At 53.2% G+C, this 27,653-nt stretch overlaps 1 protein-coding gene across 3 annotated transcripts in view; it reads left to right on the plus strand.

Moving 5' to 3' along the window:
* Positions 1-27,653, plus strand: part of TSPAN9 (tetraspanin 9) — a 182,263-nt gene that overhangs the window by 13,704 nt on the left and 140,906 nt on the right. The window contains exon 1 of one of the 3 annotated variants that reach the window (XM_060024127.1): positions 20,972-21,005. The exons of 1 other annotated variant lie outside the window; for it this stretch is intronic. The gene's annotated coding sequence lies outside the window, so the exon portion shown is untranslated. Of the gene's footprint in view, positions 1-20,971; positions 21,028-27,653 lie in introns of those variants that run through there. One more of the 3 variants, XM_060024130.1, reaches the window with a different exon arrangement.

The raw sequence follows: 27,653 nt of genomic DNA on the forward strand, positions 1-27,653 counted from the left end.
CTCGGAGAAATCTGGCATCACAAGCAAGACAAGAAACCTCAGCCGCTCCTTTTGGCCAAGGAATTGGAAAAACTAAACGGAGGTCCTCAGCCTGTGCCAACTGAGCGTTTGCTGCTTTGAGGCAGATGGTAGGTAAACTGTCCATCAGCGGAGACCCAAGAGGCCTGTCTCTGACTCCTGACTTCCCTGCCCATGCCTCCACCCCCCAGTTCTGGTTCCCTGTGGCTGCGAGGATAATTCTTACTTCCATATCATCAAGAGTTATAATATCACTTCATCAGCAAGTGAGTGACCACTTAGCTTTATGTCTAACTCCTTGGGCGAGAAGCACAGTCTAGGAAAGGAACAGGAGATTTTTTCTTTTTTCCTTTTTGGCATGCGGGATCTTAGTTCCTCGACCAGGAATCGAACCCATGCCCCCTGCAGTGGAAGCGCAGAGTCTTTTTTTTTTTTTTGGTATAAATTTATTTATTTTATTTATGTATTTTTGGCTGCGTTGGGTCTTCATTGCTGCATGCAGGCTTCCTCTAGTTGTGGTGAGCCGGGGCTACTCTTCGTTGCGGTGTGCGGGCTTCTCATTGCAGTGGCTTCTCTTTGTTGTGGAGCACGGGCTCTAGGCGTCCGGGCTTCAGTAGTTGTGACACACAGGCTCAGTAGTTGTGGCTCGTGGGCTGTAGAGCTCAGGCTCAGTAGTTGGGGCGCACGGGCTTCGTTGCTCCGCGGCATGTGGGATCTTCCCGGACCAGCGCTCGAACTCGCGTCCCCTGCATTGGCAGGCAGATTCTCAACCACTGCGCCACCAGGGAAGCCTGGAAGTGTGGAGTCTTAACCACTGGACCGCCAGGGAAGTCCCACTACTGGCCACTCTGACTCTGCGAGGGTCCGAGGCATCTTTGAGCCCTGGTGCTCTGTGTGGTAAGAGCTCCAGCCAATGTTGGCTTAGGTGAGTCCCACACCTTTTCTGTTCTAAGCTACCAAAGGCCTTCTCGATTGCATCGTGTTCTCCCATTTCCCCCTGAGGTTCGGCCCCGCAGCGTCCGTGGCACCCGGGCATGGGCTCTGGAGGCCGAGTAGGAAGGGATGGGATTGCTGTAGCCAGAGCCCTCAGTGTAGGGCTTGGAAGAGAAGCCAGCCTGACCAGCTGAAGCCTCATGCCTGACAGTCACACCTAATCTGGAATGAAAAGCGATGTTACCTCTGTTTCATCATCCACTTTCATCACTGCTTCTCCAGATGGTTGATGGTGCCGTGCCTGTGAGCGAAGTGGGGGGACCTGACGCTCTGTCTGTGGGCCGGGGTGAGGGAGGATGCTAGGCTGGGGAGGTGAGCCCCACCCTGACTCTGGGGCAAAGGGGAGGTGATTCCTTAGACTGTGGGCCCTTTCTCCTTGGGACCCCCACCAGAGAGTGCTAAATCTTCATTTTGCCGAAAAGTCCTCAAGGGCGTTCACTGGAGGGGCGGTGCAGCTTTAAAGAAATACCTAAGAGGGTGTATCTATCTTATGATGGTGGTTGTTTAACATTCCTGATTCATGTCAGGAACTAAAGCATTCGGTGCTGCACACCCTAAACCTGGCGGTGCAGGGGACCGGGGGCCGGTCTCCACCGACCCCGGTGTTTCTGAGACCCTGCAGCCTCCCCCTCCGCCAGCCCTGCAGTCTGAGCAGTGCAGTGTTCGTGCAGCCAGAGGACTCAGACGACTCAGGACTCGTGCAGCCTCTGGGCATTGGTTTTCTGCCAGGCAGGGGCACTTCTGACCACTCGCCTCAATCTCTGTCTCTACTTCTGCTGAAGAGCAGAGGCCTGGATTTTCCCCTCCGTTGATGCTCTGCCTGTTTTCTCATTGTCCAACACTTGGTGGGCACGCCGATCGTTTTTGAATGCATGAATACTGCATTTGCGACGTGAAAAGAAATGTGTCCCCCATCCTACCCATTTCCCTGGACACTTGGAGCACTTGCCTGATGTAAAACTGCCCCATCTTCACAGTTGCAGGGGTGGGAGATGTCTCTGGGGAGGGCGCAGGACTCTCAAACCAGGAGCTTCTTATTAAGGCGTCTGCAGCTCAGGGAGGGGGCCTTATCGCTGCCTTTCCCGAAGGGGCGGACAGGAAGTCTTGGGCAAGAGGAGGCCGCTGCTTGGAGGTTTCACGATGAGGAAACTGAGGCTGGCTTCCCCAGGAGCTCCAGGCAGTCGAGTGGAGGAGGCTGGAGCCAGCCTTTGCAGATCCCAAGCCTGGATTCTGCCTCTCTTATCCCCCGCCCCTTCCCTCCCCTGCTCCCACCTTCCTCAGCTCCCCCAGGGGTGCCTCAGAGGTAACCTCACAGGGCCAGGGGGGCAGCTTTGTAGGAAAACATGCACCCAAAATGGCCAAATCCCTGAGGACTTGAGAGAGGCACGTGTGGGGTTATTTTGGGTTTGGTGGGCCGGGCTCGGATCTCTCTGGCATTCCTGGCCGTTGGCCTCTCAGAATTGACCAGAATGGAAGGATGATAAAAATCGAGGCCCCAGGAATAGCTCAAGAATTTGCTCATTCGTGACCCCTGTAAAGAGGTGCCGCTCAGCCCAGAGCCCACAGCAAGGCTGGGGCTGAAGGAGGTGCTGGAAAGGGTAGGGGAAGAGGAGGAAGGTTTCAGACAGTCTCCTCTTCCGGGCAGGAGCAGGTGGGAGCTCAGGGCTGGTTCGGGGCCAGTCTGATAAGGAGCCAGAGGAGTGTCCCTCCCACACCAGCTCGTCCCTGCGTCTCGGGGGTCGCCTGGTAGCACCCGCTGGCCAGGTCAGTGCAGCCCTCTCTCTGACCTCTCTGCTCTGTTTCTCTGTCCCCCTTGGACCTAGGCAGCTCGGGGCAGCTCTGGCCTTGCACCCTGGGGAGCCTCATCTCTCCCTCCCTTCCCCAGAGCCAGGCCCAGAGACCCTTTTGCTCAGTGCGCGTGAAGGGGGCGCGTACTGAGCACCCATCCGGTAGCAGGTCAGGAGCACAGTGATGCCAGGCATCTGCCTCTGCCCTGGAGGAGCCGGCATGGGTGTGTAGAGACCCGTGTAGATGTGCACTGACCCATGATGCCATCCGGAGCCGTCCGTGGTGCTGGAAGGGCGGTGGGGATCATAGCAGGTGAGTGGTCAGTGGAAAGAGCAGCCCCGGGGAGTCAGGACACCTGGCTGGCCCTGGATCAGTCACGTCACTTCTCTGGGTTTTTCGTGTGTAAAGTGAGGAGTCTGTGATCCCCAAGTCCCTTCTGGCTTGAGAGTTACCTGGTTCCAGGAGTCGCGAGGAGGAAGACCCTTCTCAGACGGGTGGGATGTTTTTGTTGCCTCCGCTCTTTGTTCCAAAGGGGTGGTCCAAGGGTGGACATCTCAGCTGAGTCATCCCCATGGGGACAGGCTCAGGGCTCAGATGTCACAGCTGGGCCTCAAACCTCTCTTCTGTTCTCTGGACCCTCCTGCTTGTGCAAAGTCAGACTTTAGGTTTAAGAAAATAGTTGCCCTTGTCCAGGTTGAGGTGGTTGCCCCTTGGCCTACAAGATGAGGTCCGAGGGGCTGAGTGAGGCTTGCAGAGTCTGCAGTGACCTGGAGCAGTGTCCAGCCTCACTGCTACCCACTTGGGGCCACTATGTCCCGTTTGTCTGTGTAACGCCCTCCACACGGGTTCTCATTTCCCATTGTCCTTGTCATTGTCTGCCTGGCTTGGAACTCCCCTCCTATCCTGCATGGTTTTTTCTCTTATGAGCATTGTTTTACCAAATCTGAAAACTCAGTCAGCCATGATTTCTTCAAGAATTTTTTTTTTTTTTGGGCCGTGCTGCACGGCTTGCGGGATCTTAGTTCCCCAACCAGGGATCTAACCTGGGCCCCTGGGTGGAAGCCCAGAGTCCTAACCACTGGACTGCCAGGGAATTCCCTCTTCAAGTATTTTTCTGTTCCCCCTTCTCTCTCCTCTCTTTCTAGAACTTCCACTATGTGTATATTAGACTGTTTGATGTTGTCCTGTAGGTTGCTGAAGCTCCATTCATTTTTTTCCATCTTTTTTCTTTCTGTGCTTCGTCTTGGATAGTTTCTAGAGTTAATATCTTCAAGTACAATTATCTTTTCTTCCGCAGTGTCTAATCCAATGTTAATAAGTCCCATCCAGTGTATTTTTCATTTCAGATATTGGGTTTTTCATCTCTGGAAGTTCCATTCGAGTCTTTTTTTATATCTTTCATTTCTCTTCACACCAAGCTTATGTTTTCCTCTGAATTCTTGTGCTTATGGAACATACAATTCCTGTTTCTTTTCACCCTTGTTTACTGGTTTCATCATCTGTCATGTTTGCGTCTGTCCTGTTTTTTCACCCTTGTTTACTGGTTTCATCATCTGTCATGTTTGCGTCTGTCCTATTTTTTCACCCTTGTTTACTGGTTTCATCATCTGTCATGTTTGCGTCTGTCCTGTTTTTTCACCCTCGTTTACTGGTTTCATCATCTGTCATGTTTGCGTCTGTCCTATTTTTTCACCCTCGTTTACTGGTTTCATCATCTGTCATGTTTGCGTCTGTCCTATTTTTTCACCCTTGTTTACTGGTTTCATCATCTGTCATGTTTGCGTCTGTCCCATTGACTGCTTTTCCTCCTGGTTATGGCTCATAGTTTTCGACTTCTGTGAATGCCTGCTAAGTTTTGATTGGATGCCAGACGTTGTCAATGGAGCGTTGCTGGATTTTGTTACATTCCTTCAAATAGTATTGGCCTTTATTCTGGCATGCCTCTTAACCGCTTGGGATTGGTTTAATATGTCCGAGGCTTGCTTGTAAGCTTTGTTAGGGTGCGTCCAGCCTTCGGGCTAGGGCTAATGTAGCTTCACTACCGAGGCACCACCCTCTGAGGACTCTACCCAGTGCCTTGTGTGTTGTGAGCTCTTCTGCTCTCGTTGGTGGGAATGTGGCCCTGAGTGAGCTCTGCAGATTGGCTGGCCCGTTGCTTTCTGTTGGTTCTGTTCCCAGGCTTGTGGTGTTTTACCCTACACTTGTGTAGGTCAGCTGGAGATGCCAGGGGACTCTTCTCCGGAGCACCCTCTCTGTGCAGTCCCCTTCTCTCCAAAGTTCTGCCCTAAAAATTCTATCTCTGTGAACTCCAATTTCTGTCTCCTCAACTCGGTGGGACCACTGGACCCCGTGTGGATTCCTTGTCCTCAGCTGCAGTGTGGATGCTGCCTCCGGGCAGTAAGCTTGGCCCTCGTGGGACTCCCTCTTGTGTTTCCTTCTCTCACGGATTACAGTCTAGTGCTGCCTGCTGTCCAGTGTCTGAAGCAGCTGTTTCGTGCCTTCTGTCCAGCTTTTTAGTCGTTTAAGGGGCAAGGGTGAAGCCAGTCCCTGTCACTTCACCGTGGCTGTAATCTGAGGCTTGCATTACCGGAACACTCACCTTGGGCATCGTTACCCTCTGGGGCAGGTGTCTCTAGTCAGCCTTCCTACAGGAAAAACCCCATTAGCTGTGTGTTCTTTCCCCCGTGTTTCATCTGGTTTGTTTTTTTATCTCTCCACACAGGCTGTCTCCCTGAGCACAAAGGTGATACGGTATTTCCCTTAACATCCTTTGTACCTAGCCCAGTGCCCGGCACATAGGAGACAGCTCCTGTTTGTGGACCAAATGAATAAATCGGAAGAAACTATAAGCTAATTGTGCCGTGTGGTTGCCAAGGGAAACAATGCTGGTTGGGATACTGGCAACTCTGAATTCATCAGAGGAGGGTGACTAAGATGGGGGAAACTACACCACATGGGGACTGGGTGAAGGGTCTGGGAATGTTCCTTTTGTCTGGAAGCTATTTTTATGGAGTGTTATGGGAAGGGAGGGGATGCACAGTAATGGCCTCCTGACGTGGGCAGGATTGATGTGGACAGGAGGGTGTAAACATGTCCTGTGGCTTCAAAGCCTAAATACCCAGGTGCCTAGGACCCATGGGGGAGGGGATTCAGGGAGGTCAGACGTGGGCCCAGCTCCAGGAAGAACTTCCTAACAGCTGGAGCCATCCGGCAGAGAAGGAATGGGCTACCTTGGGAGGTAGTGAGCTCCCCATCACTGCTGGGGTTTAAGCAAAGACTGATAGTGACCCGGGATTTTGTTGGGATGAAGAGTAGGTACAGTGTTACACGAGATACTCTCTAAGATACTTTTCTACTCAATGAGGTTAAATGTTACTCCTCCTTTTGAGCCCCTGATTCATCCGCCCTCGCAACTCTGCATCCCACGCACACACACACGCACGCACGCACGCATGTACGCACCTGTGCAAGCATGTTCAGAAAACACACCTGAAACATGCTCCTTACTACTCTTGTGAAACTCCTTGCAGCCTCCATCGCCGGGCCTCGTCTGGGGCCCCTGCAGAAGTGGCCTCCTGCTGCCGGTGCTGGGCCCCGTCATCCCCCTTCAGCCTGCCTGGCACCGCATTGATCCGGGCTGGCCCTGTGTCAGCGCCTCGTCCCATTGTCTCCTGTGTCTGGACACACAGTGCCTTTGAGGCAGGGTGACTGTGAGCCTCCTGCGCAGTGAAGCCTGGCGGCCTTGCTGCAGCCCTTCCCGTGCTGGCGAACATGGCTCTGCACAGGCACCTCCGCTCTTGCCTGCTCGTTGGCTTGTTGCTCTGGGTCTTGGGTCTCTTCCTCCGTGGGGCCTCTCCTCCCTGGACTGGAAGTGCCCGGGAGGTTTCACCCCCAGGTTGAAGATGCTGGGGAGGCCTGTTTAACGGTGGTCCTGGCAGATTCTCAAGGGAATCCTCAAGCACCTGCCTTTTCCCCTTTCTAAGGATGCAGCCCAGGAAGGACGGGCGGGGCTGCGGCTTGGTGGCTTTGGGGGAGGGGAGGGGGACAGCTCAGAAGGGGTCCTAAGCCAAGGGCCTGTCTCCTGCTTCCTCGAGGCTGTTGTCCCACCTCTGTACGGAAGGAGCCCGGTCAGGTCGCTTGTAAGCGGTCACAGCTGGGCAGGCTCTGGGGCTTTGCAGAAAGAGAGTTCTTAAAAGAAAGAAAGAGAGATCTTCCTGGCAGCCGAGTGCTGGGCTGTGCCCCGAGTGAGAGGCCTGAGCTCCGGGAGCCTCTCTCCTGGTGCACCGCTCCCTTCCCCCACCGGGCGAGCCAGGCACCACCATGGGCATAAGGAGCGCTCTTGAACTGGGGACTTTCTGGCCCTCTTAGCCTTGGCCTCCAGACCAGTTTGACCTGCAGGAGGCTCCGTTTCTTACTTTGCGAGATGGGAGGAACAGTGGCTCTCCGGGGAGCTGGAGGATGGCCCGTTTGCAGGACTTTCTTTCGTGTCCGAGGCTGCCGGGTCCCCAGAGCAGCTTTCACCAACCCGAGCAGTGTGGGCTTGGCCTCCTCCTCAGCCAGTGCTCAGAACCCTTTGTGAATGAGCATCCTTTCTCCCTTAACGGAGAGGGAATGTTCTTTGGAGACCGGTGTACCTGGAGGGCTGGCACCTGCCTGCGTTCGGGCTCACAAAGCCCGCGCGCCCTGGAAAGGGGGCCCAGGGAGAGGAGGTGCATCACTCTGTGTGCGTTCTGTCTGTCCAGTGCCCAGACGGCGTCTGGCACAAAGCAGGCACTCAGGAGCCCTTGATGACCGAATGGAGTCGGCCCTTCATCCCCATGGCTGGGCCGCGCTGCACTCCAGAGGTGCTTCAGCGGGAAGCGGTGCGCCCGGGCCTCTCACTGTTCGATGGGAAACCTGAGTGTTCTGTCTCGTTTCCTGCTTGTTCCATTGGAGGGTGCCAGGACCATAATAAAAGCAATGGTATATAAAAAACAAAAAGCAAAAAAACAAGCAATGCCGTAATCACAGCTAATATGGATGGAGCGCATTCTGTCATGATCTGCAGGATTTTGGCCTCCTTCTTGAAATGCACTCACTAGAAAGAAGTTTCCCGAACTTGTTGTCCATTCCCCGTGGCTTTTTGCATCAATTCCTGACTTCTGCCTTGGAACACATTTGCCTCTGCTGTGAAGATAATAAAAATGTATTCAGTATTTCTGTCAGTCTTATCTGTGCTAGCTGTTGTCTACGTGCTGCTTTAGGTCAACAGATATTTTACTGAGGATTTTTGTGTGGTTGATCTTTCTATTCTCTGTGTGGTTATCCATGTGGGACTTTCTCATTTATGCTCTGCCAGGCATTTACTGGGCACCTGCCGTGCGCAAGGGATTCTGTGGTGAACAGCACCACGCGTGCCCGCGGGTCCGAGGGCCTCAGACTGGTCCTTGGAGGCAAGGACTGTCTGTGTAAACCCCTCTCTGTGGTGTCCTGTTAGCACTCAGGGTCCCCACCCCGGGACTGAATAAGTAATTATTCAGTTGGTGCTGGATAAATAATTTGGGGGTCTTCCATTTCTATAGGGCGCCCCACTGTGAAAGCACCAAAGAATATTCCCAGAAATCATCTTACCTGTCGTTTCCTCCTGACAACGACCTTGAGAAGTGGCTAGAACGAGCATGTTTTTTTTCTAGAGGAGGCCACTAAGCCTTAAAGGACTGGCAACCCCCGAGTGGGGCTGTCCTAAATGTCCTGAGACTCATTCATCCCACAAATGTTTGGGGGCCAGCACTGTTTAGGCTCTGGGGATGCAGGAGTGAAGAAAAATCCATGACCCCAAGAGCTTATGTTTTGGAGGGGGAGACAAACAATAAACAAATAACTAAAATCTATAGTGACAAATGTTATGGGTCAGAGTGAGATAGGGAAGGGGGTGGGAGGAAGGGGCAGGGGGCAGGTATTATGGGTTAAACAGTGTCCTTAGGAAAGGCATTCCTGAGGAGGTGACATTTCATCAGAGAGGGAAGAAGAGGTGGGTGAGTCCTGGAGATATCTGGGGGAGGTGCATCCCAGGGCCGAGAGAACAGGAGGTGCAAAGGCCCTGCGGCAGGAGCGTGTGAGGCTTGTTGGAGCCCAGTACAGCTGAGTGAAGGGAGCAAGGGAAAGGTCACAGGACTCAGACCCTACAGGGGCTTGAGGGCCATTCTGAGGGCTGTCGCTTTTATGGTGGGCAAGGTGGGCGCCTTTGGAGGAATTAGATCAAGGAGACGGACCTGCGTTTCATTTCGGAAGGACCGTGGTGGCTGTTGTGTAGTCAGCTGAGCGTGCAGCAGAAGGAACAGCAGTAACTGTTGTCTATCCAGTGCGTGTTGTGTGCTGGGCACCAGGCAGACCCCGGGCGTGCACGTCCCATTGGATCCTTCCGACGACCGACGTTACCTGCATCTTCCTTAGGAGGAAACCAAGAGCCGGCTGCTGGAGCAGCTGCCAGCTGGGGACAGCCTGATTCCAAAGCTTGTGCTCTCGACTGTTGTCCGGTTTTCAGGGGCGAAGGGACAGGTTGCTTAGGAGGACGGCACAAGCGTCTGGGGTCAGGGTCAGGCTGCCCTGTGCCTGTTCTCTGGCCGCTCTCAGCTGTTCAGCTGGCCAGCCAGCAGGGGTGTGGGGCAGGCTCTCCCCTTTACCTCAGTGTTTGCTGGAGGGTGGGACAGATTGCTTCTAGATGAGGGAAGGCAGCTTGGGGAGTGGCGTCTGTGCCCCGACTCTAGACAGCAGCCTCTCTGGGCCCGCAGGGACCCCGTGTCTTGTGTTTGGCATGTTAGATAAGCCCTGTGACTTAGAGGCCTGGGCTTTCTGCTGCCGATCAGGGCTCAGCCCGAGGCTGGCGGGCGGCCACTGCAGATGGTCCCCCCTCCCTGGAGGCAGACCCTCCCTCTCTTTCTGAGTGAATCTGGGCCAAAATGCCCTGTATTTTATCCACCTCGTCTTCCGGGTAGTTCAGATCACTTGCAGAATGTCACTTCCGTAATCCTCTAATTTACTGCTCCTGAAGGAAGCGAGGGGGATTTTTCCTTGTTTTTAAAAAAAATATGCTGCAGGGTGGAAAATCGGGGTCAGAGAGTAAAGCTGGTGTGGGAGCAGAAGAGGGAACCCAGAGGCCCAGGCCGGGTGCAGCTGGCCTCGAGGAGGGGCGAGGGCATAGGTGAGCTGGTGGGAAACGGGGGCTTCTGGACTGGGGGAAGGCCGCTCCTTTTGCGTTTACCCTGCGCTTCGGTGTCTGAACCTGGGGGAGGGGGGCTGGGGTGGGACGCCCTGCCCTTACCTAGCGGCGCCTCGGGGACTCGGGGCCCGCTCTCTGCACAGGTCCCCGTGCACGCACGTCTCCTGTTCTCACACACTCACTGTCTGCACCCTCCCCCGCATGCACACGCACACGGAGCATGCACGCGCACGCTTGCATACGGCTTACTCACGTGCTGGTTCACACTCGTGCTCTGTACGCGCCTGCATGCCTGCTCACGTGCTTGCCCACAGCGCACGTCAGCGGCTGGACCCCAGCTGCAGGTGATCTGGCAGGAGAGTTTGTGACAGCAGCGGGTCCTCACAGCCCCAGCCCTTCGCCTTCTCTACTCGTGCCTCGAGTTCACCTTGGAGAGACAGGGGACGCCTCAGCTGGGAGGTGCTGTGTCTGTGATGAGTAACAGGCCCTGTAGAACCAGCCAGGAGGGGACTGGCCGTGGGAAGAGGGGAGACTCTGGACGGGGAGGAGACGGCCCCTCCGCCGGGCCCCCTGCATGCACCCCCCAGTCCCTCACCTCGAACGTACGCCTTTGGCAGAGCCAGACCTCGGTGGGGCTGGGAGGAGGGCGCCCTGTTCAGTGCCCTTTCGGGGCCGGGGCTGTTTCAGGAAGGAAAGGCTCCTTGTTGGCTGCTCGGATCCCAGCGGGTTACCAGCCTCAGAAGCCAAGCAGGCAGGCCCCTGACTTTATTTCTATTTCAGAGCCGCCACTGCTGCAGAGCAGGAAATCGTCGAGGGGCCGTGGGAATCCACTGAGGCTCCGGCGCCTCCTTCGGGGCGGGCATGGGGGAGGGGGCCTCTCCCAAGAGCCGCCTGGAGCAGGTGCCAGGCTGCGGCTCCTCCATGGCGGCTTCTTCCCACCTGGAAATCCAGCAAGGGAACATCCTCATGAGAACCTGCGCTTGGCCAGGCGGGACTGAAGGGGTGGGAGGGGCCTGGAGACGGGGCTTGGATTCCCAGCTGGCTGGGCGGACCAGCCAGGTGGCCGGGCCTCCGTTCCCAGTCTCTGGGCCTGGATGTTTCTGAGCCTCCGAGCTCTGGCTTTCACGGGCAGGGGTGAGGAGAGAGGGCCTCCTTGGCCCAGGGCAGCCCCCAGGCCCAGGTGCCCTCCCTCCGGGGCTTCCGTGTGCTTGTTGTAAGGTCCAACTTCCCCTTTGTGTTTCAGACACTGGTGTCCTGGTGGCCTGTGCCCTGTGGGGCTGCCAGACTGCTCCAGGGACCCTTAGGTCACACCCGGAGCCAGGCTTCTGCCTCACTGTCCCCATTCTTCATGCCCAGATTGGTTGTATCTCATCGACTCATATATCACCTTGTTCCAGAAAAGCTGATTAAAACAAACCCAGATACCTGGTAACATCACCAGCGCTACTTGCGCGTGGATTTGTTCATTCCTGGCTTGAGTTTCCCCTGCCAGCTAGAACTCTTGTCTGTGGCCAGCAAGTTGATGGGTTGTGACGGGTCCCCAGCCCCGGCTTGTGTTCTTGCTGCCCGGACCGCATGGTGCTGTGGGTCCTTATCCCCGAGGATTCCGTTTAGGGTCACTTCCCTTCGCTAAGTGCCCCCCACCTCCCCTTTCTTGGGTAACCCCATAACATCTTGTGCTGAGGCTACGGGGAGGAATAAGACACAGCCTCTGGGCTCTCGTCTAGGGGATGGACCGGTGGTAATCCAGTGCGTGCAACGCAAGGGAAATGCATGCACTGCGCAGGAGGTGCTCTGCGAACCTTCGTTGGCCTCACGGATCTGAGAAAATATTCCTTCCACGCTTGCGTGTTACTGATCCTGTGGCTTGCTGTAGGGTTCTAGGCTAGGGATCTTTTTTGTGTGCAAATCATTGCTTAAGTTCCAAGGTTACTGTCTAATGTTCCAGTTTTAATCTTTGGCAGGTGACACAGTTTTTCTCTCTGGAATCTCTAGTGTTCTGCGTGTAAAAGTCTCCGCTTTGGCTGCTGTTCTGAAACTTCAGAAGTAACATGACTCAGTGTGGATATGTTTCCATCCAGGGCTCCCTGGAACCTGTCAGTCTTGAAACACCCATTATTTAGTGCTGAGAAATTTTCTTAAATGACTTCATTGATTTGCTCCTTTCGTTTTCTCTCTTCTTTCCTCTGGAGCTCCTAGAATTTGGATATTGAATCTCCTGGATTAGTCTTACAATTTTATTGTCTTTCTCTTTCTCCTTATTTGCACTCCCCCCAACCCCTGCAAAATCTGGGAGATTGCTTTTTTTGCTTTTTGGTTGCATTGTGTCTTTGTTGCTGCGCGTGGGCTTTCTCTAGTTGCGGCGAGCGGGGGCTACGCTTCGTTACAAGAGTATGCGTAGGCTTCTCATTGTGGTGGCTTCTTTTGCTGCGGAGCATGGGCTCTAGGCATGTGGGCTTCAGTAGCTGTGGCACGTGGGCTCAGTAGTTGTAGCCCATGGGCATTGTTGCTCCATGGCTTGTGGGATCTTCCCAGACCAGGGATCGAACCCGTGTCCCCTGCCTTGGCAGGTGGATTCTTAACCACTGCACCACCAGGGAAGTCTGGGAGATTTCTTCAGCTTTATCTTCTAGGCTTCTGTTGAGGGTTTCATGTTAATTAGTATATTTTTAATGTCTAAGAGTTCTTATATTTTCTAAATATACATTTTTTGTTTTTATAGCATCTTGTTTTGTTTTCATGGATGCAGCATCGCCTCTTACTTCTCTGAGGCTATTAATGATACTTTTATTCATTAAAACTAAATGGGAGGGCTTCCCTGGTGGTGTAGTGGTTGGCAGTCCGCCTGCCGATGCAGGGGACGCGGGTTCGTGCCCCGGTCCAGGAAGATCCCACATGCCGTGGAGTGGCTGGGCCCGTGAGCCATGGCCGCTGAGCCTGCGCGTCCGGAGCCTGTGCTCCGCAACGGGAGAGGCCACAACAGTGAGAGGCCCGCGTAACGCAAAAAAAAAAAAAAAAGACTAAATGGGAGGATTCTTCCTCACCATTTCTTATAAAGTGTGTGTGTGCTTTTTCTCTGTCTTTCCTGTGACAGGCTTTCTCCTGAAGTCTGGTGATCCTTGTAGTCTGGTTACATGTGTGTGGGGCATTAAGGTGTGTGTGTGTGTGTGTGTATGTGAGTCTGTGCATACCTTAATGGGGCATTAAGGTGTGCATGCATGTGTGCGTGCACATGTGTATGTGTATCTATGTGTGCACGCATGTGTATGCATGCGTGCATCTGTGTGCATGTGTGTGCGTGTGTATACATGTGTGTATGTATGCGTGTGTGTGCGTGTATGTGTGTGTGCGTGCACATCTGTGTGTGTGTGTGTGTGTGTGTGTGTGTGTGTCTGTGTCTGTGTCTGTGTGTGTGTCTGTGGCAGGAGGATCCTGTGGACTCTGGGCCTCACGTAGGGTAACCTGGTTGGCCTGTTTCATTTAGGAACCCAGTAAGTTAACATCTTCGGTATTTTCTGCTGAGCTGTTAGATTCCCTAGAGAAGAATATTCTAACCTACCTGGGAACTAATGGAAAGAGGGCAGGGATCTCGGCCTTCTGCGCTTCAGCTGAATCCCCTGTTTTCAACGTAATGCCTTGTGCTGGGTGTCCCCAGTCCACAGACCTTCTGCCTTTGCCCCTGCAAAGAATACCCCCCCGGGGTGGGGCGGCACGGCCACGGTCACCTGCCAGATGGTGTGGGAGAGGAGATCTGGGCGGGGGGAGCTCTTTCTAAAGCAGACTTTTTTTTTGGCCATGTTGCGCGGCTTGTGGGATCTTAGTTCCCTGACCAGGGATCGAGCCCGTGCCCCCTGCAGTAGAAGCGCGAAGTCCTAACCACTGGACCGCCAGGGAGGTCTCCCAAAGCAGACTTTTCATCAGGCCTCCTGGTTTGTTTGTTTGTTTATTTATTTATTTTTGGCTGCGTTGGGTCTTCGTTGCTGCGCGTGGGCTTTCTCTAGTTGCGGCAAGCGGGAGCTACTCTTCCTTGCGGTGCGTGGGCTTCTCACTGCGGTGGCTTCTCTTGTTGCAGAGCATGGACTTTAGACGTGTGGGCTTCAGTAGTTGTGGCTCACGGGCCCAGTAGTTGTGGCACGCGGGCTCAGTAGTCGTGGCTCGCAGGCTCTAGAGCGCAGGCTCAGTAGTTGTGGTGCACGGGCTTAGCTGCTCCGTGGCATGTGGGATCTTCCCAGACCAGGGCTTGAACCCGTGTCCCCTACATTGGCAGGCGGATTCTTAACCACTGCGCCACCAGGGAAGTCCCGCCCCCACTTGTTTTTAACAAACCAGTGTCTTCAGCCTTCGTGGGGAAGGAATGAAAGATTATTTTATCGTGTGTGTCCATTGCAGAATCCCAGTAACTGGAACTGGGCCGGGTCTGTGTGAGACCCTCAGTAATCGCCGGCTGAGTGAATGAGTGAGCAAATGGACGAACTGCAGACAGACTTGGTAACAGAAATGGAAACAGAAGCACAGTTCACGCAGGTTCCCTTCTGTTCTGAGATGCGAGCTGATCCCTGTGACCCTGAGCCTGGTGGATGTGAAACTGACATAGCTGTGGCTGGTGGTGGGGACACAGGGAACACTTTTCTTGTTTGGAGTGTTTCTCCGGCTGTAGTGAGCGTGTACTCCTGTGATTTTTGAAGGGAAGAGACGAGTAGGAATAAGGATGAAGTGTCAGCGTGGGCACAGCTTTCACGGCGTCCCCAACTCACCGCGCCTTTGTTTCTCATTCTGTGAAACAAGCGGTCCGACCAGATGCATCTAAGGTTTCACCCAAGTGCCAGCCCTGTGAGGCCACCATTGTCCTCTCCTGTTTGTATTACGACAGTGGACAGTGTACGCTTCTTGTTGAAAAGAACTGCCCCCACCGCCTTTTCTGTTTTTTGACCTAGAATGACTTTCACCCACTCTTCTGCTCATGTGCGTCCTTTTAGACCTTCAGAACAGGGTGCTTCCTTCATGAGGGCTCCCCAGCTGTTCCAGGACATGCCGGCTCCCTTTCCCCAGCCTCCTCGGGCATTTTCACTTTGCAGCTGGGTATAGAGGAAGGGGCATAGCCCTGGAAGCCCGATGGTGCTAGTTTGAATATTAATTCTGTGGCTTACTGTGTGACCTTGGACCGCTGACCTAGTGTCTTAGAGCTTTAGTTTCCTCATCTGTCCAGAGGGAATTTGTAATAGAAGTTATCTCATGGGGCTTATATGAGAATTAAATGAGATAGGTTTTAAAAACTCCCCTTTTAACGTGTGACACAAAATAGACAAGTAACACAAGAGGACGATAATGACAGTAATAATCAACATTTATGTGCATTACCTTATTTACCGTGAAGTAGATACCTTTATTATTTTTATTTTACAGATCAGGAGACCGAGCCCTAAAGAAATAGCTTGCCCAAGGTTGCAAATCAAGGAATTTAGCCCTTAAATTTTCTTTAAGAGTTGTGTGTTTGCATTTATTCTGCAAATATTTATATGAGAGCCGACTCTAGGTCAGGTCATGGTGCTGGAAATGCAGCAGTGAAAAAAAAACAACAAAGTTCCTGTCCTCATAAAGCTCGGATTCTAGTGTAAGAACTGGTTGGTGAACAAGCAAATGCATGTGTAGCAGGTAGAGTTAAGTGCCACGGAGAAAGCTAAGCCAGGTAACGGCTTAGGGAATGCCTGGGGCGCGAGGGGGCAAGGAGGGGGAGAAAGGAAGAGGCGCCAGAGGGAGAGAGGGGAGAGGAGGAGCAGGGAGGGGAGAAGGGGCGGGAGGAGATGGACCTCGGGGAGCACAGACTCTGGTGCTGCCTGCAGGCCCTGCCCTCCACTCGGCGCCCAGCCTTAGCGGCCTTCGTCTGGACCCTCAGTGGGCTGCGTGCCCCTGCCCCAGGGCCTTGCACACGCCACTTCTCCTGCTCCTCTTGGTCTCAGAGGCCAGTCCTTCCCAGGAAAGCCTGCCTGCAGCAGGCCTGGTCGGCCGCCTTGTTCTGTGCTCACCGCACGCACTCAGTGTGTGGTCCTCAGAGCCCGGCTGTCTGGCTGTTGGGGCCATGGACAGACAAGAACAGAGGCCCTGACCGTGACTGCTCCTCTCTTCTCTCCCCTAGATCTCCAGCATCTGCGCAGGGGCTGGTAAATAGTGTCTGTAAAGGACCTGGTTGTAAATACTTTAGGCTCTGCAGACCATCCTGTCTTTGCTGCAGCTGCTCACCTCTGCCCTTTAGCTCTGAAGTGGCCAGAGACTACACGAACACCAGTGAGAGTGGCTGCGTTCCAATAAAATTTATTTATGGACACTGAAATTTGAATTTCACATAATTTCTACATGTTGGGAAATATTATCTGGCGTTTGATTTTTTTCCAACCTCATAAAAATGCTATAGTTGTTCTTGGTTTGCAGGCTGTAGAAAAACAGGCGAAGGCTGGATTCAGCCTGTGGGCTGCAGTTTATTGACCTCCGATGTAGCCTGATGCATGGCGTATAGTATGTTCTCGATAGATGTTTGTTCAATGACTGACTGATAGATGTTTGTTGAATGACTGAATGAAATCTTGGCCGTGGGCAAGAGGTAGTGAGATTACGAGCTGTGGCCTTCCAGTCAGTTAACGTCATGATCTCTACCCCTTATCAGATTCCTTGTAATCTGTTAAAATTAAGGAAGATAGGCAACTGGTTCTTTTTTTTTAAAAGAACAGCTTTAGGGACTTCCCTGGTGGTCCAGTGGGTAAGACTCCACGCTCCCAGTGCAGGAGGCTCGGGTCCGATCTCTGGTCAGGGAACTAGATCCCTCATGCCGCAACTAAAAGATCCCACATGCCAGAACTAAAGATCCCGTGTGCCACAACTAAGACCCAGTGCAGCGAAATAAATAAATAAATATTTTAAAACCCCAGCTTTATTGACACATAATTCACTACCATAAAATTCACCCATTTAAAGTGTACAGTTCAGTGGCTTTCAGCAGATTCTCAATCGTGTGACCATCATCACCATCGATCTTAGAACATTTTAACACCCCCAGAATAAACTCTGTACCCATTAGCATCTCTCCTCTTCCCCCCAGTTTCTACCCGCTCCCCAGCCCTAGACAATCATTAATGTCCTTTTTGTCTCTATAGAGTTGCCTATTCTGGACACTTCATAGAAATGGAATCGTACTCTATGTGGTCTTTTGTAACTAGCTTCTTTCACGTAGCGTGGGATTTTCAAGGTTCATCCATGTGATGGCACGTATCAGAATTTCATTCCTTTTTAAGGCCGAATCATATTCTGCTGCACGGACATACCACATTTTGATTGTCCTTATCTGTTCATCAGTTGACAGACGTTTGGGTTGTTTCCACTTTTGATAGTTATGAATAATGCTGCTATGAACATGCATATACAATTTTGTGTGTGTGTGGACATGTGTGTTCATTTCTCTTGGGGAAACACCTAGGAGTAGAATTGCTGGATCACATGGTGACTGAATGCTGAACGTCTTAAGGAACCACAAGACTGTTTTCCAAAGCAGCTGCACCAATTCACACTCCCACCAGCCATGTGCGGGCGTTCCAGTTTCCCCCGTCCTCACAGACAGCTCCCACCAGCCATGTGCGGGCGTTCCAATTTCCCCCGTCCTCACAGACAACTCCCACCAGCCATGTGCGGGCGTTCCAATTTCCCCCGTCCTCACAGACAACTCTATTTGCATTTTTTGAACATTTTTTTAACTTTCTTTTTGACTGGCCAACTAGTTCTTAAATGGACACACCACCTTTGGTTGTGAGATTGTGGGCTGAACAGGAACATTTTGATAAGTTTTGTTATTTTCTTTTGTAAAAGCAATGCATGCTTATTAGAGCGTATTTGGAAAACAAAACCCGATGCATCTTAGTGATGCACTTGTGACATTTGGTCACAGCTACCAACTCTTTAAGGGTCTCTGAAGACCGAGGCAGGGGCCGCAGGGAACAGTGCAGTGGCTCAGGATGCAGACCCTGGGGGCTCAGCCAGGCTTCACTGACAGCTCTGCTGCTGCCCGGCTGCTGGACCCTTGACAAGATGCCTATCCTCTTTAGGCTCCAGTTTTCTCGTTGGGGAAAAGGATTCACTCATTCATCATTCATTCAGTAGATATTTACTGGGCACCTACTGTGTGGCAGGCATAGCATCTGTCTTCAGGGTTATGGTGGAGATTAAACAGGGCGATGCACGTGCAGTGCAGAGCATAATCCCAGGCACTTAATAAATGGTAATAATAAAACCCGGGAAACAGAACCTGCCCTTCCTGAGGCCACGCAGCTCCTCAGGGTGCACGGTTGTTGCCAGGTAACCACAGGGACACTCAGAGGAGGGGGAGGTCCTCACATGTCATCCTCCCCACTCACGCCTCGCACTGGGCTCCGGTCTGGTGGATTCCAGCCTCTGCTGGGACAGGGATGAGTACCCCTCACCCCAGCCCACAGCTTGGCAGTCTGGTCTTCATCCCTGCCTTTCTGGAGCCGTGCTATGGCCATGCCTCTGCCGGCAGAGCCGAGGACGAGCCTGCCGCCTCGTCCTCATGGCAAGGCGGGAGCATCGGACGACAGCTACCCTCCGTCCCCTCTCCAGTTCTACCAGCTGTCCCGCCGATAACTCCATCCCTAGACCCCACCGCCCCGTGGCCGCCTTTGGCCGCATCCCAGCCGTTTGTTGTTTCCTGGCCTGGCCCGAGCCTTCCCCGTTGGAGATCCACACACTCAGTGCCAGAATGAATTGTAAGCCTAGAGGGTGACAGATCTTCACCTTTCCCGCGAGGACGGTTTTATGGGAGGAAGTGCTCGAGCGGGAAAGATAACTTCATTCTAAATTATGGAAAAAATAAAATTCCAGCCAAAGCCTGCCCGGTCTCCCCATCCCGCTTTCCAAGCTCCGTCCAGGAAGGCAGCCCTGGCCACCTACAGCATCTGGCTCCCTGATGGGTGTCACAGGGCAGCTCGCTCTGCCCAAAGGGTTTGTGATTGGGGAGTTTGAGTTTTCCCCACTGTCGCCTCTCCTGTCACCACGTCTGTCCTAACGGGGCAGAGCCATTGATACACTTCTTGGGCTTGGTTTTGTAAGCTGCTGGAGGGAGATGGTGATCAAAGCCCAATGATAAAAGCAATTCAGCAAAAACAACACGGGAAGGGAGAGGAATCAGCGCTCCATCATTTGTCCGTCTGATTTTTGTATTCTAAGGCGTCTCTCTTCTCTTGGTGGGAGGAACCCACATGTGTCCATCAGTCCCTCTGCTGCTGCCCATGGGGTACAGACCTTGCAGTTATGTAATCAGCGGCGTCTGGAAACCCACAAGTGGCCCAGCTCTGCCCTGGGCGGCAGCAATGAGGCAGCATTTCCCACTCCCCGGGCCTGGTTGTTTGAAAGCCCATCCCTAACTATGTTCCTGGCTGAATGACATAACTGTATTCTTCTGTGGTTAGTTACTCATTCAGAAATTCCCCCGTCTGTCTGTTCTCCTGGGATTCTGAGTCAGTGGGAACAGAATATCCGGGTAGCATCCTGGCCCCTGGCTTCTCCTGGGTCTCATCCCTGCCTGGAAGCAGAGGCAGCAGGGGAGCCCATGCTGCAGATATGAGTCCCGGCTCCTGCCGCTGGAGGGAGCAGCCTGGGGGCAGCTGCTGCAGGTACAGGAACCCCGGGGCCTGCAGACTGGCTGCCGGTGGGGCAGCTCAGGGCTTGGGCGGTTAGTGGGGTGGGCCTGTGTGCTGAGAGGTACCACAGGAGACGGTTAGGGCTGTGTGCATCCTGGTTCACACCCTGGCCACCCCTCCGCAGTCGTGCGACCTTGGGCAGGCTGTTTAAGACCTTTTCTCTTCTGTAAAATGGGATAATAAAGGACCTGCTTCACAAGGTTATTATAAATATTAAGTGAGTTAACACAGGTCAAGCGTCTAGAAAGCGGATGGAAAGCACTGCAGCTGTTAGTGGCGGCGATGAGGATGCTCGCCGACCTTTCCTATGGTATTACCTGATTCCTCCTTTTTTTTTCTTTTTTTTTTATAGAACAGGGCCCATCATCTGTATTTATTGACAAATATGGGAAAACGTTGGCCTCAGCTCAACCCCACCGCGTTTGCCCTCAGGTTCCTTAGTGCCCACTCACTCCCCCCTCCTGCCATCGCGGTGAGAGCCAGCCTTGGTCCGATTGCCAGGTGGCAGCAGACAGTCTGGTTTCCTTGCCCCCGTTTCCTCATCTGTAACCTGTGGGAAGACGTTCACCCCTCCCTTTCCTTGTGCCAGCGCCTCCACGGTGTGAACGGTATCAGGTGGCATTTAGTAAGCGAGGCAAGCGGTTAGGAGGACAGAATCTTGGTTGACGGTGTGGGAGAGCTGGGGGCCCAGGGCCGAGCCTCGGGGGTCCGCGTGGTCTGGAAGTGGAGCTGAGCGCCCTCTGTGCGGTGCTGGGAGCAGACTCGGTGGTCTCGTCCACACTGGAGCAGGTGAGATGTTGTTGAGAAAGTTGGTCACGGACGAATGTTCTCAGCGAGCACAAAGGTGCTCATTCTCTGACCCCAGACCGGACTGTGCTTTCTGCCCTCAGGATGCTTACAAAGGGGCGGAGGAGGCTTTACCGGCAGGAGGAGGCTCGCTGCTTTCCCTTCGTGCACCAGGCAGCTGCTGTGTGAAATGAGGAGAACAAGGCCCCCGGGGGCTCGTGAGCCTCCCCCACCCCGAGGTCACACGGTGGAATATGCCAGAGGAGGGATTTAAATGCCCATCTGGGGGATTCCAAAGTCTGTGTTCTTTCCAGGTGGGGAAAGCCAGAGGTGGAGTTCCCAAATCTCTCTGACTTTCTGGACCGTCGTTGTGAAATCTCTCAACACGTGATGTTTGTGTGCTCTCTTTTCTGCCGCCCCTCCCACCCCTCACCTCGCTGGCTGGTGTTTAACCACAAGTCCCCTGCCTCCCCGCCTTCTCTCCCTGCCCCCTGAGACTTGGAGAGAAGAGGGAGCCGCAGCAGGTGAGAGAGACTGAGCTGCAAGGTGCGGATGACCTTGGGCTTTGTTATGATTTTCCGGGACCCTTGGGGAGGTGAATGTGGGGTTCCCAGCTGGGAAGATGCAGGGAGTCGGGGAGCCTCCAAAGGGCACGGCCTGGTGCTGGCTGCCACGTGAGGCGTCTGTCCCGGGTGGCCCCTCAGCTCCCCTCAGCCCTCCCAGTTCCCCTCTTTGGAACCTCTGTTAGGGAGCCCGGAGCCCAGGCCCCTCCGCTCTCCTTCCCCACTGCCTCTTTAAGGCTAAGGTGTGCTTCTCTGCTGCTGATGGTTGGAAAGCTCCCGTGTGTGCCGTGGAGATGGTCCGGACCATTCCCCTGGACATCAGGGCCGGGAAGTTTTCAACTTCAGACAGGATACCCCCAGGGCCCGGGGACAGGATGCAACCCTGGTTCACCTCAGCGAACACAGCAAGTGCTTTGGGACCCGGCTAGTTAAAGCTGGCTGGTTACAAGCTGCCCAGTTAGTGCCCTGGTGTGGCAGAAACCCAGCTGGTCCAGAGCCCAGGCACCCGCTCCTTCCACTTGTCCTCTCTCCTCCCATTGCCCCGGCCCCAGCTCTGGCCCCGGGCGCGCTCCTGGCCTCTGGCCTGCCTTCCTCTGTGCTTACGCCTCACCTGAGCCTCAGCCTTTCTACCTGCTGACGGCACCCCATCCTTTGGTGCCCTCCTCCCTTACCCCCCAGCTCGGGCTGGGGTGGGTCAGGGGCAGCGCCTGGCGCGGGGCCAGCCCGTGGAGCCCGCTCAGTGTGAGTGGGAGTGCAGGGGAGGGGAAGCAGCATGGCCACCGGTCACCTGGTCGGGGCACAGTGACCGGGCCCCTGACCTGCGTGAGGCTGAGTGCACAGCGTGCTTACCTGGGGGGAGCTGCCCATCACAGTTGGTGAGGCCACACCCGTGAGGGACAGTTATGGAGACACCTGGGACACACCGAGTGGAGCCGGGAGAGGCTGCTGGGGTCTGTGGGACGTAGGCGAGAGCCCGAGCGTCGGGGCCAGCCCGGCTCTTGCCGCTGGTGTGTTTGTGGATCTTGGCTCGGCCCCAGGGCCTCTGGAGGTTTCCTCTTTAGGAGACGGAGCAGATTGGGGTGGTTCTTCCTGAAGGCCCTTCCAGCTCTGGCTGCTGGACAACCGCTATTTGTCAGGTGCTTTCTGAGGGTCACGGGGCAGGGGTCAGGCCTAACCCCATCTGGTCCTCCCCACGCCGGGCTCTTGCCTCCACTTTACACATGCTAACGTTGGAGCCAAGGTTACAGTCTGGCGCCTGGGTCACATCCGGCCGCAGTTGTATTTTGTTTGCCCCGTTGATGTTGTTGTTTGTTAGAGCCAACGTTTAAACAGTGAAGAGATTTCACAATCTTAAGAGATTTCTGGCTTTTTAGAGATTAGAGGAGGACTAGTTGCCTGGAGCCCACACCAGCCAGGGGGCAACCCCTGGCTGCTTGAGTGTCAGGCATCACCTTTGGGTGGGACCTGTGCATTCCCGAGCCCTCCCTCCCTCCCCCCCGCCGCCCCCCAGTCTTGACAGCAGGGGACGTGCCTGTGTGTCTGGCCAGAGCTGCTCATTTACACGTCCTACCTGCCTCTGCAGGTTTGAGTTTGCAAACCTTGCTTTAAGGACGTGCTGTAACTCACACCTTAGGTCAACAGCTATGCAGTGTGAGGGGCAGGATGTAGGCTTGGCTGAACCACCCAGCTGCTTTTCCCAGCTATTTGCAAACCCGGCAGGGATTCTGGGCTCCTCTGCTGGAGCCGAGAAGCCCCCCGGTCAGGCCTCTAGATGAGGAAGTTGGCAAGAATTCCCCTTTGCTGGGACATTTGTCCCCAGCCGTGTCCTGGGCCGTGGTGGTGAGCTGGTGTCCGCTTGCTCACATTCAGTCCAGAGAGAAGCCATCTCCCTGCCGCAAGGTGTGTCCTTGTCAAATTCGCCCGATTGTTGTTTGTCTACTGCCCGTCTGCCTGCACCTTGCCTTCTGTTTACTGGCAGGTGGAACCTGGGAGACCCACCTCCCCGCTCGCCGCCCCGCCCCCCCACAAGTGTTGCCAAGATGCCGCACAAAGAGCTTGTATTTTGCCCCAGGCAGGGGGGTCGGGAATAGAGATGTCTGCTCAGGCTGTGGGTGCATGAGGATTGGCCAGGGGCCCCTGGGGTTGGGGGGGACAGGCAGGCAGGATGCTGGGCCTCCCAAGCAGGGCGGGGCCCCCGAGGGGAGCCCTGGTGGAGGTGGAGGTTTCCTGCACTTGGTGTCGGTCTGTCCAGCTGTTTCCTCCTGATAGAGCGGTCGGACAATGCTGTGGTGACTCAACTCCCACCGCCCTCAATGGACAATAGCAGATTTGTCAGGGTCAGCTAGGGAGCGGCCCTGTGCCGGTCGCCGGCTTCCAGGCTCCAACTTGGGAGGGAACCGTTGCCCTGCTGGGTCTTGGTGTCCCAGGGTCCTGTCCGGCTTGGGGTGGCCTTAGGCTGTTGCTCTTTGGTTTCCCAGTAGCTTGTCCTCCCTTCTTCTTTGTGCACAGCTGGTGCAGAGCTTCTGTGGCTCCGTGCTGACCAGCTGCCCGCCTGCCTTTCCAAGTCCAGCTTTGCCAGACCTCCTTCGCCCTTGGTTTGAGGTTCTGTGGGTTTGGTGTAGTCCCTGGGGTCCTGAGTCTCTACCCAGGCATCCAGGACCTGGATGAGCTTCAGATGAGAAAGACAGCTGTAGGATTCTTTAATCTCCTCCAGTGGGTAGAGGATTAAGCAATTTTTTGGTGGGTTTGTTATTGTGTATTATGATTTTTTTAAAACAGAAGCTATCGTTTTTTTGAGTGTTTTTTAGGTTCCTGTCATGCTTGCTTAGTAGCACTTTTCATGACTTATCCAACTTAATCCTTCCAGTGACTCTCTGAGGGAGGTATCATTACCCCCGTTTTACAAATGAGGCATCCGAGGCACCAGAGGGCAAGGGGCTTGCCCAAGACCTCAGATCCTCCTCACATGAAAGTGCTGTGACGTATGACTTCCTAGGGAGGGATGTGAAAGAACAGCCTGAGAACCATTGATGCACATTTGAAGGGAGCTCTGCAGGGAGGATGCAAAGGTGGTGACACTTCCCTGGCGGTCCAGTGGTTAGGACTTGGCACTTTCACTGCCAAGGGAGTGGGTTCAGCCCCTGGTCGGGGAACTAAGATCCTGCAAGTCGCGAGGCGCGGCCGCCCCAAAAATTCAGAGGTGAGCAGGGCCCCGTTCCTGGAGTTTACAGCAGAGTGGAGGAGCAGACATGTTAGCAGCCAATTCGGATGCGAGACACAGTGTGATTGGTGCTAACGGTGGGGCTGCCAGAGTGATCTGGGACCACATTTCAGCTGGCATATGAGCAAGTAGCAGATGAGACACTTCAAAACCGAAGTGGGACATTCCTGGCCCATAGGACTGATTCAGCCGTCAGCACGGTTGAAACTGGTCCACGTAGAAAACACTGAGGTGTAAGTGCCATTCATGTCTAGAGTTGCGAAAAGGCAGCGTTGCTTGGAATTATTTTCAGTAGTAATTTGGAAATTGGTATCAGTAGCCTGAGAAATATTCATTCTCTCTGACTCAGTAGTTCTGTTCCTTAGAATTTTTTTAAATATAAATTTATCTATCTATCTATTTATTTTTGGCTATGTTGGGTCTTCACTGCTGCGAGCGGACTTTCTCCAGTTGCGGCGAGCAGGGGCTACTCTTCGTTGCAGCGCACGGGCTTCTCATTGCGGTGGCTTCTCTTGTTGCGGAGCACGGGCTCTAGGCATGCGGGCTTCAGTAGTTGTGGCTCACGGGCTCTAGAGTGCAGGCTCAGTAGTTGTGGCGCATGGGCTTAGTTGCTCCGCGGCATGTGGGATCTTCCCGGACCAGGGTTCGAACCCATGTCCCCTGCATTGGCAGGTGGATTCTTAACCACTGCGCCACCAGGGAAGTCCCTGTTCCTTAGAATTTATACTAAGGAACTAGTCATATATATGTATATATGTACAGACATAGATACATATGTGTATATACATATATATCTTCACTGTAACATTACTTACAATAGTTAAAAATTGGAAACATACCAAATGCCCAAGAATAGATGATTAGTTATGTAAATCTTGATACGGTTATAGGACAGCAAACTGTATAGCCTTTAAAAAATCATATCTTCAAAAATTATATATAATGATTCTAGATCATGTTTATGGAAAAATATCAAGCAAATACTGTAAGATGTAAAAGTGTATATATTCTAAATTCCAATTTTTTTGCAGTGTGAAGAAAAAAGACAAGAGGAAATATACCCCAAATGCTAATAATGGTAGTGATTATTAGTGATTTTTATTTTCTGTTTTATGTTCTTCTGTGATTTCTAAAATTTCTTTAGTGACCAACAGTAACAACAATAAAAAAGTCTCGAGTGTCTGGGGACTGTGGGGTGCGTATTGCATGGATAGGACTCACCTGCCCTGGGACCCAAGATCTCCAGCACTTTCCCAAGGACAGCGATGGGCCCCAAGGGCGGGGCCTCTACCCTGGGTCCCTCTTCCTTCCTTCTCGGTCACACTCTGCCCCTCCAGTTTTCTCCCTTAATTGGCTATAAATTTATAACTGAAGAATGATTTAAAAAGTATGTATTATTTTTATCAGTCGCATTTCCTGAGCACCCTGACAAGGAGGTATTTTCTACTTCTCCCTCTAAATTAAAAGAAAACCCTAATTGAAGTTCCTTTCCACTCACGCGATCCAAATTGATTTTTCTTCTCTGTAGTTTAGATGGGCTTTGTCAGATAGATGAATTTTCTGCTCCTGCCTTAAATGGCCTCTGAAAGCCCAATTTAAAATGATGCTGCATTGCCACGGCCTGTTAGGTAGTAGCGGTCCAGCCCCGTGGCACACAGGAGTTGAGAGGGCGAAGGTTGCAGTTCGGACAGCGTTTTGTGGTAGATGATACGATTGAAATTGACCCCCATGCGAGCCCAGAGAACACCTGTGACACCTGTGATCCTGACTCAGAGCAACCTTTGTGTTTGTGTTTTGTGGATATTGGTCGGGACGAGGCATGTCACGTGGCACTTAAGGCCCCACCCATGTTGTTTGGATAAACACTGGCCTTCACGGCAACATTTGCTCTCAACAGTGCGACTTCCTGTGAAGTTGTATTCAGGTGTACAAAGAGGATGGTCTCCTGCAGCAGTTAAGAAAGTAGATTTTGGATCAGAGAGATTCAGATCCTGGCCCACCAGCATGGTGACTTATGTCTATGTATGACATATATATTTATCGATTACAAGTAGTTGGTTCACGTGATTATGGGGGCTGAGAGGTCCCACCATCTGCCATCTGCAAGCTGGAGACCCAGGTGGTGAAATTCGGTCCGAGTCCAAAGGCCTGAGAACCAAGGGAGCCGGTGGTGTAAATCCTACTCCAAGGACAGGAGAAGATGAGATGGGATGGCCCAGCTCAAATATTGAGGGAAAAAAAGAGGGGCGAATCCCTCCTTCCTCCGCGTTTTGTCCTATTCAGACCCTCAGTGGGTTGGGTGATGCCCATCCACATCGGGGAGGACCGTCTGCTTTACCGAGTCCACCAGTTCACCTGATAATCTCATTCAAAACACCCTCGTGCAGAAATAGGGTTTAATCAGGGCACCTCACGGCCAATCAAGTTGACCCATAAAATTTACCTTCACCGGTGGCATTTAGTACCTCCACATTCTTGTGCAACCTTCACCACTAGCCATTTCTAGAACTTTCTCATCATTCGAAACTGGAGCTCTGTACCCCTTAAACACTAACTCCCCCTCCAGTCCCGCTGTGGATTGGAGTCCCAAGGGTCAGAGGGGGAAGCCGTGCAGAACAGGGCAGAGTGGGAGCCCGCTTACTGCTGGTCCCTAACTGTCCCCTGCATTCGGGAGGTTCCTGGTCTTCTTGGATGCCTTCCCTGCATCCCTCCCCCCAGCCCCTGGTAGCACCTTTCCACTTTCTGTTTCTATGGCTATGACTCCTCTAGGAACCTCACATAAGTGGAATCATTGTATTTGTCCTTTTGTGACTGGCTTTGTAACTTAGCATCATGTCCTCAAGGTTCATACTTGTCTTAGTGTGTGTCAGAACTTCCTTTGCTTTTGTGGCTGAATAATATATTCTGTTGTCTGGATAGACCACATTTTGTGTATCCAGTTAATCTGCTGATGGACATTTGGGTTGTTTCCACCTTTTGGTTACTGTGCATCATCATATTTTAACATTAAATTCCCACCATCCCCCTTCCCAGTCATTCCAGTGGTTCTCCAGTGCATGTGCATGCAGGCTCACACATGCTCACACACACACATGCTCACACACACACACATGCACACACACACACATGCTCACACACACACACATGCTCACACACACACACATGCTCTCACACACACACATGCACACAGGGTACCGTTGAAATGATGGGTGCACATAGAGTCACAGGTCATTTTCCTGTGCATTGGATCCGTTTATCCTTTTCCCTCGTCAGCCTGGACACGCTCTGAGGCCGGGAACTAGGTTGAATGGGCCTGGGAGTCTGATTTAGGAAGTGGTAGAGGCTCGTGGTTTAGAGTGTGGGCTCTGAGGTCAGACAGCGTGGCTGCA

The sequence above is a fragment of the Delphinus delphis genome, chromosome 11 (assembly GCF_949987515.2).
Source record: "Delphinus delphis chromosome 11, mDelDel1.2, whole genome shotgun sequence".
Taxonomy (NCBI): domain Eukaryota; kingdom Metazoa; phylum Chordata; class Mammalia; order Artiodactyla; family Delphinidae; genus Delphinus; species Delphinus delphis.